Here is a 13577-nt window from a genome sequence, read left to right as displayed (position 1 = left end):
TACTCCCATCACTTTAAGAATTTGCCACAGTTTGTTGTGATCCACACAATCAAAGGCTTTAGCGTAGTCAATGAAGCAGAAATAGACGTTTTTCTGGAATTCTCTTGCTTTCTCCATGATGCAGCGAATGTTGGCGATTTGATCTCTAGTTCCTCTGCCTCTTCGAAACCCAGCTTGTACTTCCGGTAGTTCTCGGTTCGCATACTGCTGAAGCCTAGCTTGTAGGATTTTGAGCATCACCTTGCTGGCATGTGAAATGAGCACAATTGTGCGGTAGTTTGAACACTCTTTGGCATTGCCCTTCTTTGGAATTGGAATGTAAACTGACCTTTTCCAGTCTTGCGGCCATTGTTGAGTGTTCCAAATTTGTTGGCATATTGAATGCAGCACTTTCACAGCATCATCTTTTAGGATTTTAAATAGCTCAGCTGGAATACTGTCATCTCCGCTAGCTTTGTTGTTACTAATGCTTCCTAAGGCCCATTTGACTTCACTCTCGAGGATGTCCGGCTCAAGTTCAGTGACCGCACTATCATGGCTATCAAGGACATTAAGATCTTTCCTGTATAGTTCTTCTGTGTATTTTTTCCACCTCTTCTTAATCTCATCTGCTTCTGTGAGGTCCCTGCCTTCTTTGTCCTTTATCATGCCCGTCTTTGCACAAAACGTTCCCTTGAGATCTCCAATTTCTTGAAGAGATCTCTAGTCTTTCCCATTCTGTTGTTTTCCTCGATTTCCTTGCATTGTTCATTTAAGAAGGCCTTTTTGTCTCTCCTTGCTATTCTCTGGAACTCTGCATTCAGTTGGATATATCTTCCCCTTTCTCCCTTGCTTTTTGCTTCCCTTCTTTCCTCAGCTACTTGTAAAGCCTCATCAGACAGCCACTTGGCTTTCTTGCATTTCTTTTTCATTGGGATGGATTGAGTTGCTGCCTCCTGAACAATGTTATGGACCTCCGTCCATAGTTCCTCAGGCACTCTGTCTATCAGGTCTAATCCCTGAAATCTATTTGTCACCTCCACTGTATATTCATAAGGGATAGGATTTAGGTCATACCTGAATGGTTTAGTGGTTTTCCCTACATTCTTCAATTTAAGCCGAAATTTTGCAAGAAGTAGCTCATGATCTGAGCCACAGTCAGCTCCAGGTCTTGTTTTTACTGACTGTATGGAGCTTCTCCATCTTTGGCTGCAAAGGACATAATCAATCTGATTTCGATATTGACCATGTGGTGATGTCCAAGTGTAGAGTCGTCTCTTGTGCTGTTGGAAAAGAGTGTTTGCTATGATCAGCGTGTTCTCTTGGCAAAACTCTATTAGCTTTTGTCCTGCTTCATTTTGTACACCAAGGCCATGCCTGCCTGTTATCCCGGTGATTTCTTGACTTCCTACTTTAGCATTCCAGTCCCCTATGATGAAGAGGACATCTTTTTTTGGTGTTAGTTCTAGAAGGTGTTGGAGGTCTTTATAGAACCGATCAACCTCAGCTTCTTCGGCATCAGTGGTTGGGGCATAGACTTGAATTACTGTGATGTTGAATGGTTTGCCTTGGATTCGTACTGAGATCATTCTATCATTTTTAAGATTGTACCCCAGTACTGCTTTTCCCACCCTTTTGTTGACTATGAGTGCTACTCCATTTCTTCTAAGGGATTCTTGGCCACAATAGTAGATATGATGGTCACCTGAATTAAATTCGCCCATTCCTGTCCATTTTAGTTCGCTGATTCCCAAGATGTCGATGTTCAATCTTGCCATCTCATGTTTGACCACCTCCAGCTTACCTTGATTCATTGATCTAACATTTCAGGTTCCTAAACAACATTGTTCTTTACAGCATCGGATTTTCTTTTCACCACCAGACACATCCACAGCTGAGTGTCCTTTCGGCTTTGGCCCAGCCGCCGCTTCATTCTTTCTGGCACTACTTGGAAATACCCTCTGCTCTTCCCCAGTAGTATATTGGACACCTTCTGACCTGAGGGGCTCATCTTCCGGCATCATATCTTTTAGCCTTGTGATACGTTCCATGGGGTTTTCTTGGCAAGAATACTGGAGTGGGTTGCCATTTCCTTCTCCAGCGGACCACATTTTGTCAGAACTCTCTGCCATGACCTGTCCGTCTTGGGTGGCCCTGCACGGCATAGCTTATGGCTTCACTGAGTTACGCAAGCCCCTTCGCCACAACAAGGCAGTGATCCATGAAGGGGATAAAGCATGTTACAGTACTCCAAATGGGATGTAATGAAGGCATGCATGACTGTGGCCAGATCTGACATATCGAGGAATGGGCGCAGTTAGTACACTAGCCTCAGCTGTGCAAACACACTCTTGGCCACTGCTGAAACCTAGCCATCCAGGTTCAGGGCTGAGTCCGGGAGTACATGCAAATTCCTGGACTCAGACTGGACTTATTTATTGATTAAAATTATGTATAGACCAGTTCTCATCATAAAAGATAGGAAGACAGTTTATGAAATGAAACTGATACAATAAAATCACAATAAAACATACAGCAAATATTCAAAATTAAATAATTCTACTTAAGCAAACATCCCCCAAACCAAGGGAAACAACTGCAACAATGTTGGCCTCAAATGGTCATAGTATACAATTATCATCATCATCATCATCATCATCATCATCATCATGACAAGTGGGACTTGCAACAAAAATTGCAGGTCCCACTCCTGTTCAGGATTTCAGCTAGCCAGCTGCGTCCTTTTCCAGGATACTCCATTCCATCCCCTCATTTCTCCATCACCCCCCACCCTCCAACAAGAAGTCAGCATTCCATGGCCACTGAGCATGATCTATCCTCAATGGGCTGTCTTAGGTCTCCATCCTTCTAAAGATTTGCAAACCTTGGAGTTCCCCTAAGCTTCCTGATACCTCCCTCTTATGCATGGATGGCACCATTTTGGCTACATAAAGATCTACACTTAGAGGATAAGTTCACTATTAATATATAGGACTATAACATCCAGTGTATTTTAATTAGAGATGGGTGAGCTGGCTTAGAATTTTTCAGAGTTTCCCAGAAGAAGAAAAATATCAGGAAAACACAGAAACAAATTCCTAGCCAATTTGAGGACTTGGAAAAAATATCACCCCTCATCAGGTCAGCCCACCCTTTCACCCCACTAGCCCATGAAAAATATATCCCCACCTCCACCCCAACTTTCCCTTTCTTTACCTTGAAGCTGGATGGTGGGCGAGAGTAGTAACGGAGGCGCATGAGGAAAAGGAAGGAGGGTTTTTTCTTCCCTCCTCTCCTTCGCCCATTGCACTGGCTAACATCATGACAGGGCACAGGGGATGTAGATGTCCAAAGGGCTCCTGCAGGAGCCCTTGTCAGAACCTCTGTCTCCCATAATCCTCTATACTCCAGTATGCCATTAGCCAGAAATATGGAGCAATGGAAAGAAGAGAGGGATGACAAAAACTCCCATTCAAGCAGGAAAAATGGGGGGGGGGCTTGTAAAACTCACCTCTAATTTTGAGGCAGGCTTCACAAGCTTCAAAAGTTCTTTTCTGAGCCTGGCTTCAGAAAATTTTGCTGGCATTACCAATTTTAATATTGTGCCAAGTGATACTTGGAACCATTTTCCATTATTTTGTATTAAATGTACCTTTTTGCAATATGTATAGCTGGGTATTGTTGGATCTTTTGTGTGTTTGTTACTTTTATATTGAGTAGACAATAGTAGGAGCATTTTTTTAAGCCAACCCCATTTTAAGTAAAGTAAGACTACGAAGTGCTTGGCATATCTGTCCTAAAATGTCTACTATGTTAGAACACTATATGTTAGAGGACTACAAAGACCTATCCAAGCTCTTGCAATACATCAAACAATTTAGGACAAGTTTCTACACAATCACAATCCTTAAGGAAACTTCTGAAACTTCGGTAAAAAATTGGTACACATACACAGACCTAGAGAATGGTGTGGAATCTGAAGCAGGCATGTGGTAAAGTAACATTTTTATTGCAGTAAGAGAAGTTTAATATAGAATGTCTGCAATACCATTCTGGCTTATTGAGTGGAGAATCTGTGGGATCATTCATGCCATCTGCACTCAGCAGGGATGGGTTGCTGAGAAAAAGTTAGCAAATAAAAACAATAAAGAAAGTAAATGAAAATAATATGCAGAGTGATAAAAATAGGGAAGCCAGAACTCTAAACCAGTTGGATTTCAGCTACCTCCACTGGATCTTTCTACAGAGAAATGTGTCTTCGTAATAGTTTTATTTAATGAAATGTGACTATAACAACCTGGTCCAGGTGGGGGAAATGCTATTTACCTGACTGAGACTGCAATTCACAAATGACTTAGTCATGAACTTCAGCGAGATTCATGCAAAATGAAGCTAATTTCCAAATACATGCTTCATTTTCAAAAGTAACAGATTGATAACTGTCATCTCACTGGAAATTCTGAAAGAAATAGTTCTCAACTTCTTGCATCTGGGATTTTGCAAGACTTCACACTGTTAAATAATACATTTTGTAATTTTCTATACTGCCTTATGACATCTTAGTGTTAGAAGTCGCCATTGGAATTTTTTTTGTAGCAACCAATTTCTTTTCTTTTCCTTCCTTCCTTCTTCTTTTTACCCTGTTTTTGCTCTCTTAGTCTCAAAGCTTACAAGACCATTTCATAAAAATAATACCATCCTTAATATTTTTAATAGAAGCTAAAATTAAAAACATAAGACTAGTTATTTATCTCCACCACCACCACCTCCTCCTCCTTCCAAAGTCTGCTGGAATAAGAACACCTTTACTTTCTTTCTAAATGCCTACAATGTCATCTTTAGGCAAACTTCCCTTGGGAGGGAGTTCTAAAACCATTCTATGAGAGAGACATTGTGACGGGGAAGGACCTGATCCTTTCATGGGCAAATTTCACTTCTTGGTTATATGGGATGTAGATCAGAACCTTCCTGATTATTTTCTTAACAAGCACAGATGTTCATACATTTACAAAGGCATAGATGTCAGTTGCTAGGTTCTTGTTCTCAAGAAAAGGGCATAGATGGCATATGAGATCACTTGATAAAAAGCACTCATGGACATGTCTCACATCTGGGCAACCAGAAACAAGGCTAGGTCCAGGAACACTCACTGGCTATGACATCCTATGTAGACAAGGAAATTCTACCTCCTCCAGATCACATGGGCCACAAATATCACCTCAAATTTATCTGGATTCACCTTCTATATATTTGCCTTCATGAATTCCAATACTGCTCTTAGACATCACTGCAGAACCAAGATCACTGGTGATAAGGATGGGAAAGATCCTAGTTTCTATTAACTAACACTGCTGTCAGGGATTCCAAGCCCTCCCGCTGAGTAATGAGGCAATGGGGACTCCCGATGTGCAATCCACAAGCTCTTTATTCAGCTAATAGCATTTATTCACCTTGGAAGGGACGACACAAGGTAAGAGTGGTCCTCTAGACCTAAATAGCAAAATAAATCTTTTGGTAAGAGAGCTACTGAAAGCAGGGCAGTTGCCCTTCAACTCAAATAGATGGGTTTCCTGCTGTGCTCAGCCAGGTCTTTCTGGTTTTCTCCCTTCAAGGAGGTTCCTCCCAGCTTAACTTCGGACGAGCAGCCAATTGGGTGGGACACTTCGCGCTTCCTCTCAGGTCCACCCATTTAACTCTGTGGTGGGCTCCGGCATCTGTCAATCCCAATGCTCCCTCATCCTCCAACAAGCCTGGGTTCCCATGGGAGTGGGGTTGGTGGGGAGATAGTCTCTGAGCCTGGCCCTCATCCTTGATAAGTCCCTGGGACGGTTCTTTGCTGACTCCGGGGGAGTCTTGGAGAATTTCCTCTCCCACGCCCCGTCTCTGCTGGGCTTCTTCTAGCTCCGTCTCCAAATCTGAATCAGGGTCCGAAACCAAGCCAGAGGGCCTGGGCTCAATTCTGATACCCTTAAGAGTGCAATCTTACCATCACTTGCATGGCTCTCACTAACTTCATGAGTAGCTGTGCCCATGATTGTAGCTTATGCATGCATGCATAGATAGATAGATAGATAGATAGATAGATATATTCTAGCCTTTAAAAATAAAAGACTTTCCTTAAAAAAAAAAAAAAGTTAGTTTCAAATACAATGTGCATAATTCTCATTCTATTAAAAATGCCATGTGACCTGGTCGTTTTATGACCTAGTGCTAAAGTTCAGAAATGCTTTAAAATTCTTCCTAATGGCTGATTTTATTTAGTGTGGAGGAGTGAGAAATCTGATGTACTAAAATGAGAGGCCTGCCTAAGCATGAAGAAAACAAAGAACGGTGATTGCTACTTTTCAACACTAATGGAGCTGCAAAAAGTTTGGAACTCCTATTCATTAGGACCTTAAGAAGGTTGTTTGTATTTTAGAAAAAAAGGATATATGGAGTGTCTGAACCCCAAACACATGATTGTTAAAATATATGATGAAAACATAAGGGCTTTGTTATGGCGCACGCAACAACCAAGAACCTGTTTCCCCTTAGCAAGCTTCTAAAAACTATCTCCCATATAATTATTAAATGAAAACACTCACTTACCCAGTACTCAGCCTTTAAATCTTGAATAAGAGACATTCACTCTGAGAGAGGTACTTACCATGTTTCCATGGCTACTAGATGATGCCAATCAGGTCCATGTTTTTATCTGAAAGTGGTACCCTGCAGAGAAATAGAGTTTGGTGAGTAGCTGTTTATGTGCAGTAAGTAAATACGAAGCTTGTTTATTTGACAAAAGGTCTGTGACCTAGACTTCCCCCTGCCCCCAGTACCCCTCATTCTTTCTCTCTTACCCACCACTCTTTAACACAGTAACACAGGGGCATGATGTTAAATAGTTTGTACCGTTTCCTGCCAAATTAATGAAGATCAGGACTTGGTTATTCAAACAGCAGCTCAGTTACCTGGCATTTTGCCCCTGATATGACCTTGCACACATGCGCGCGCGCGCGCGCGCGCACACACACACACACACACGATAGTAAGGAAAATGACCTGTTTCCTTTTCAATCTGAAGTACACCTCTTCACCTAAATTAGTGGGGGTTGGGGGTGATGAATAATAACAGCAGGCCGGGAAGATATAAATGCCCTTACCTTAATCTATTAAGGGGAAAACTTTTCATTGTTTCTTTGAACGTTAGCAGCTGTGTGACATCTATCTGGTTCCTAGATTTTCAAAGTCTCCATGGCATAAATGTGTAATTCTGACATGGAGTCTCTCTCATCACAGCATACATTCTAATTTTGGGAGTGAAATTATTAAATCCTCTTTGGGAAGTTTTAGGTTTCTAGTATTTCTGTGGATAAAAGCAAGAGTGAAAAGGAAAACAATCCACTTTAATACTTAGCGCACTTTAATAACCTAAACGATGTGAGCTGTGTTTCCATATTTTTTTTTAAGTTTCCTTCCAGACGCAATTAAAAGTACAAAAAGTTGTCTTGTTCTAAAATTATTCTTGGAAATGCAATTTTTAATATCACTGTAAAGGAAGATTTCAAACACACACACACCATTTTGTGTGTGGACCATCTGAAACTCATTTCATTTTGTTTCCTCTAACAGTGATTTTTGGATAAAGCTACTGATTTGATATTTTCCTATTGAACTTACAGCGTGCTTTGTGGAGAGAGTAATTCTATGTTCCTTTGCCAGAGCTGACAAAGGTCTAGTTGTCAGTGATACCTTTTACAGCTAAATTTACTCTAGAGTGACAGGAGCAGGTGGGCCCAGGCCTGCCAGACACTTGTGCATGGAAATCACGCATCTTACAGGTCAACAGCAAAGGGGAAAAAGCTCCTGCCTTCCTAGCAGAGGGTGAGTGAGGCAAATAGAACCCAAACTGGGGGGTTTCTCTTCAAAGCCAGCTGGTCTGGCTTTATTCTACGGGAATTTTTTACCTGTCAGTTTAATCAACGAAGCCCTCAGCAGGTGCTGACGGGTACATCTTCCTGGAGAAGACGGGCACTGGTGAGTTTTTAATAAATAAAATTATTTTCCCCCCAAATATCTATCTATATATATCAATAAATATTTGAAGCTGATCGGCTCCTTCCACACTAGAGTTATGCCTAGGACCAAGAACCATAGGTAAGTTTTCACAAACTTCATGTTTTGAAAAAGAGATGCATTTGGTAACACGCTTGTTTTTAATTGTTTGGGGTTTTTTTTTTGACAAACTAAACTTTCTCAAGCAAGATCCAGTGTCTGTTGCTTTTTGAAAGAGGAGTTTTGAAGACTAAATGCTGAGAACATATATGTTTAATCGTGCAGAAGAATTTGATGGGGAAAACAGAAAACACTTCTCCCCCCCGCCTCAAATTTAATTCCTTTTTTATTTTGAAGTGAGAAGTGAAAAAGATGAATTCCATTTCATTAGTCACATTCTACCTATATTGCTATTTTTGTCAGACCTGTAAATTTGCTTTAGAATGTCCTTTTGAATACAATATCAGAGTTCACTTTTCAATTAAAGTTGGGTGAATGTGGAAGGCTTTTTAATTTTAAATTGTTTTGGTTACTGAACAAAAGGCAGCCTATATGAAACTGCTGTTGATTTCACTGGGGCAAGAAGCTGGATTATGAAATGAAAACTATGTGGGAATATAATAGTGTTTTTGCACAGTGCTTTCACTTCAAGTGAAATATGTGTGCTGTGTGCACAATTGTTAATTTTGCAACACCACTAAAGCTCTGCTGGCAGAATCTGGAAAGGAGAATATTTTTCAGGACAATTTTATTTTAATTACTGCAAAGACGTGGGAAAAAAGATCAAATGCTACTTCACATTTGGGGAGGAGCAGGATTTTTATATGATGAATTTCTATTTTCACGGGCTTGTGCTTTTAACTGTGCTTCATAGCAGTACTTACAAACTGTCAAACAAATTGAAAGCATTTCTGTAAACAAGTAATCAAGTTTTTTTTTAATCCCAAGACAAAGTCTATATACAAAATGAACATATGAAATTGCTTTTAACAACCAGATTCCATACTGACATACTGCCTGGCACGCAAGTTTAAAGAGCACAGAACAACAGATAGATAAATTATGACATTAATTTGGCACTGGAGGTTATTCTGCTTGGAAAATAAGAATGATTTTTCACGCAGCACAGAAGTTTTTAAGCCAGTATTGTTCAACTACTCTAAATAGGTTTCATACATGAAGTATTGGTTCGTTTCCCTGCATACGGAACATAAAGTCCATAGGATTTTGATCTCAGTAGAAATGGATCCAGTTCTTAACATCTCAGTCCAAACACAATTTCTTGAAAGTGAACCCAATCAATTTCCATGGATCTTATTTCCTGCAGGAAACCGGTATTTAGGATCACAGCCTTGGTCTGTCTGGCTTATTCACTTCTTTTTTAAAAAAAGTGAAACAGAGAACAGCTGATTTGTCTTTATGTCTGTCTTAAAACCATGCAGCTGCCCAAGCAGAATGCCACAGACATTTGCAAGAACAGTTTATGATTTGTGAACTGTCATTGAAGGTTGCTAATTTCACGTAATAGTATAAAATCTGTTCAGAAATAAAGGATAAATAATATTATCTGTAACTCAATTGGCTAATCAAGGAAACTAAAGCTCTGAGTCTCCTCTGATATGAATCTAAGGCTGCAATCCTCTGAGCCTCATCTGGGAGTAAGTCCCATTTAATATACTGGGACTTACTTAAGAGTAAACATGCATAGAGTTGCACTGCACTGCTACAGATCTATATACACATTGATTGAAAAAGCCTAAATATGTTCCATATCACATTGTTATTTATGTAGGCTGTTATCCTAAACACATTCATACTCAAAAAATTCCACCACACCTATTATTTTGAGGGATAAATAATTATAGAAAATTTTAAAGAAGAAATACCTATGAGAGATCCCAGAATTCTACGAAATCAAGTGTGGTTACAAAAATTTTAGGTTTCAAACTATTTTTTCAGTAAGTTATTCTGCTTTCTTTTTATGGAATCTAGACACCTGAGCATCTGTTAATATGACTCATTTAATTAAAATCTTGGTAAATAGAGTTTTATCTTCCTTCTGTTTAAAAAAACTAACCTATTTTGTTACACCTGAAGTAGCAAGTAGTTTACTTCTTTGAATAATAAAAAATGCCTATCACAAATCATATTTGGCATTATGTTTATTAAACCTAATAATCAGCTGTAGACCATGCTATCGTATGTTATATATTAAATAAAAGTCTAAAAATGTAATGGAATAAAAAGGGACTGGAAGATTAATATTAAAAGTTCAGTCTCTTCACTGGTTTTTTTTACAGTTATGTTGTGAATAGCACTAGCGTCTACATTCTAAAATACTGATCACAATCCAAATGATTCTTCATAAATACGTTAATAATATCAATATTAAAAGCTGGCCCACTTTGGCTCTTTCCCTAAACACATGTTCAAGAGTAAATGGAATAGATATAAATGATGGCGATTAATATCTGTAGGTATGTGAGATCATAGAATCTTAATATATGGGAACTGCTTCAGAGGATTGAGCCCTGCCCCATTCCCTAGGGCAGTATAGCCTATACTTAAGGCTTCCTGAGACGCATATGTGCAGTATTTGCATAAAAACGTACAAGGAAGGACATCTTAAAGCCTTCCTTGGGATGATTATTACGGATTTCTTCCCATTTCTAATCTTAAATCTTTTTGTAATGTAAGGCTGATGTTGGCATCCTATACTTGGACGATATGAGGTATGATGCATTGGGCAGTTCTTCTGGCCTATTTAAAAGACCTCTTGTGCAGATCCCATTCATTTCAATGGGATTTCCATCTGAGAACTTCCCAGCAGATTGTGCCTATAGTGACTGGTCACCCTCCTTCTTTCTGACACCTGCTTAAATATTGAAAAGCTATCCATGTAAGCTGCATGATTTCTTTTCTGGGCTTAATGTACTAAGTTCCTTCAGACTTTCCAGATATGTCTTGCTGTGTAGACCTTTTATCATCTATTCCTATGATTATGAAAGAAACATTTGGAGTGGCAATCTGGTTCAGTTTTCTGTTACACGATTGTATTTACCAATAAATAGTAACAATTGACTAGGTACCAGAGTTAGTTATTCCAGAGTCTTTGTATATATGGTCTCTAACTGCAACCCTTTGGCAAAGGCTGAAATGGAGTGGATATATGTATGCTATTTTTCATTCCAAATATAGTAAGCCAAGGATGTATCATATTAGTTTCAAAGCAAATTTTCTCTTTCTTTCTTTCTTTCTTTTGCACTAGTGGAAAAACAGAATAGCATATTCAACAGAATTATGGTTTCTAAAACTGCTCAGAAGAAAATCATGCACAATTGCCCTCCCTTGCTTAATTCCATTTGTGTATGTTTATTTTGCTTAATTTTCTTTAAAAATATTATTTTCAACATTTCAATGGTACATCAGAAAATCAAATTTGCACACTTTCCCCCCCTATTTTGTTGGGGGAGGGGGGAGAGGCACAGTCTGCAACTTAAACCTAATGCTGCTGCTTCTACATAGTTAATTCAGAAAAATGTTGATAAGTAAACACAATTACTTGTGCACAAAATATTTTACCAGAATTGCTCAGGTATTACAAGACCACTTGAGTGAAGTTACTTACCATGGACTTGTGGGCGAGTAGATAACTGCAAAGTTGTTAGAATAGATTATATTTCATATGAACCTCTGTCTTGATTTTTTTGGCATTTAAAAGCCAGTCAATGTAAAGGAGATTCTGTATTTATTTAAAAAATAAAGAGGATTGTTTCTTGGCCATGTTCAGATTGAGATTCAGTAATCCCTGAAATTAATTAAGGACTTCCATGACGCTATCACATTCAAAGCTATTTGACTTGAAATATTGATTTATTGACTCTCCAATATATCAACACTATTTGAACCCTTTTCCTGAATATATCCTCTTTCAACCACTTCGTTTTCCATCTCTAGTGATAATGAACATCACATTTTAATTAATTTTTTCCAAGCACTGCAATAGATTGTCTTTTTTGTATTTTAGTCATAGACATATATAGTCTAGTTCCATACTATTGACGATTCTGCACCACAGGGAACTTGCAAACCGATACCATCTGCAAAATATCCACATAGTCATCTCAAGACATTTAAAAGTTCAGAGGGGAGCTTTGGCATATAAATAAAAAGAGCTGAACATCACATAAAATAGAACCTTGAACCAAAATGTAGTTTGGCAAACTATGGAATGTTTTGTATTCAACTATCACTTCAATATGCTATCTTGGAAGATATTAACCCAGAGCTATCTACCCTGATCAATATAAGCGACACAGAAGACACTGCAATACAGAATTATGCCTTCTTACTGTTGCACATGCAAGAGAATTAAAGGCAGAATCTCCAGACAGTGGGGAAATCCAGATAATGAAATAAAGGTAGAATCCCAGACTGTGGGGAATCCCAGATAGTACAATGAAACCCACATCTCATTGTAGTTAGTGGCAAATCTCACATCTATTACTGTGGCTGTGAATCACATCCACAGCATTTTTGACTTGTTAGTTTTTATGATTAAACAAATTTTCTTTAAAAATATTATTTTAAACATTTCAATGGTACATAAGAAAATCACATTTGCAGATTGGGAACCATATATAGGTGGGGTGGGCACGTATTTCTGAGTACACATGTACACTGAAATTGCTGTTTCTTTACCTATTATACACCAGATAAAATTATTAATGAATGTACTATGTTCCTTGAGTAACTGCTACTGACTAATTCAGCAGGGTTTAAATGATTGACAGTTAATTAAAATATAAAGGATTTAGTTCCTGAGAAATGTGTGTTTTTTAAAAAAAAACCTTTTACAAAGCAATCCAATACATGTCTACTCGGAAGTAAGTCCTATTGAGTTCAATAGGGCTTACTCCCAGGTAACTGAGTGTATACCCACTTACCTGGGAGTAAGCCTCATTGAACTCAATGAGACATACTTCTGAGAAGACACTGACCAGATTGTGCTAACTGATTTCACCGATAACCAATAGTAATTCAAAAAGAAATAGTTATGAACAGATTTCAAAATCCAGACAAATAGCTAAAGATAGTTGAAATAAAAATTAACAAAATAACGTTTTAAGATGTATTTCCCACATGAGGACTTAATACATTGTGGATATTGTGATTCCAGCTCTAAGCACTTATCTGTTAAAAACATAATTTCTAGGATGATGATTCACAGACATAAATTTATGTATTCGGAAACTGTTATTTTGTGGGAAATTTGAGGTTAAAGAATTGTTTCTTACTGACCTAGCATATGGACTTGCAGTAGTGGAGCTGAAGTATGATCCTATTCTTGGCAAGCCAGAGGATGCAGGATTGCTCTACCCTGCTTGGCAGAAAAGCCCCCATCTCACTCCCTTGCCTTGACATTGAGTTGGCACACATTTCTCCCTGCACCCCACTCCATGCCTCCACAACTCCTACATCCCGTAAAATACTACACAGTACTTTTTCATCCATTGTTCCATTGAGCTTTTGTGCGTCTACCATCCTACATCATGTGATACTCT

General features: G+C 38.7%; 1 long non-coding RNA gene across 2 annotated transcripts in view; it reads right to left on the bottom strand.

The window, feature by feature from the left end:
* Positions 1 to 13577, bottom strand: part of LOC146352272 (uncharacterized) — a 93252-nt gene that overhangs the window by 75941 nt on the left and 3734 nt on the right. The window contains exons 1-2 of one of the 2 annotated variants that reach the window (XR_014787651.1): positions 13315 to 13567; positions 6626 to 6687 (exon numbers count right to left, since the gene is read on the bottom strand). This is a non-coding gene — a long non-coding RNA (uncharacterized LOC146352272). Of the gene's footprint in view, positions 1 to 6625; positions 6688 to 13314; positions 13568 to 13577 lie in introns of those variants that run through there. The other variant, XR_014787650.1, reaches the window with a different exon arrangement.

The sequence above is a fragment of the Heloderma suspectum genome, chromosome 2 (assembly GCF_057233095.1).
Source record: "Heloderma suspectum isolate Gila_16-S chromosome 2, 16-S_ref, whole genome shotgun sequence".
NCBI classification, from domain to species: domain Eukaryota; kingdom Metazoa; phylum Chordata; class Lepidosauria; order Squamata; family Helodermatidae; genus Heloderma; species Heloderma suspectum.
Note: the sequence above shows the minus strand (reverse complement) of the source record. Positions and strands in the feature narration are given on the sequence as shown.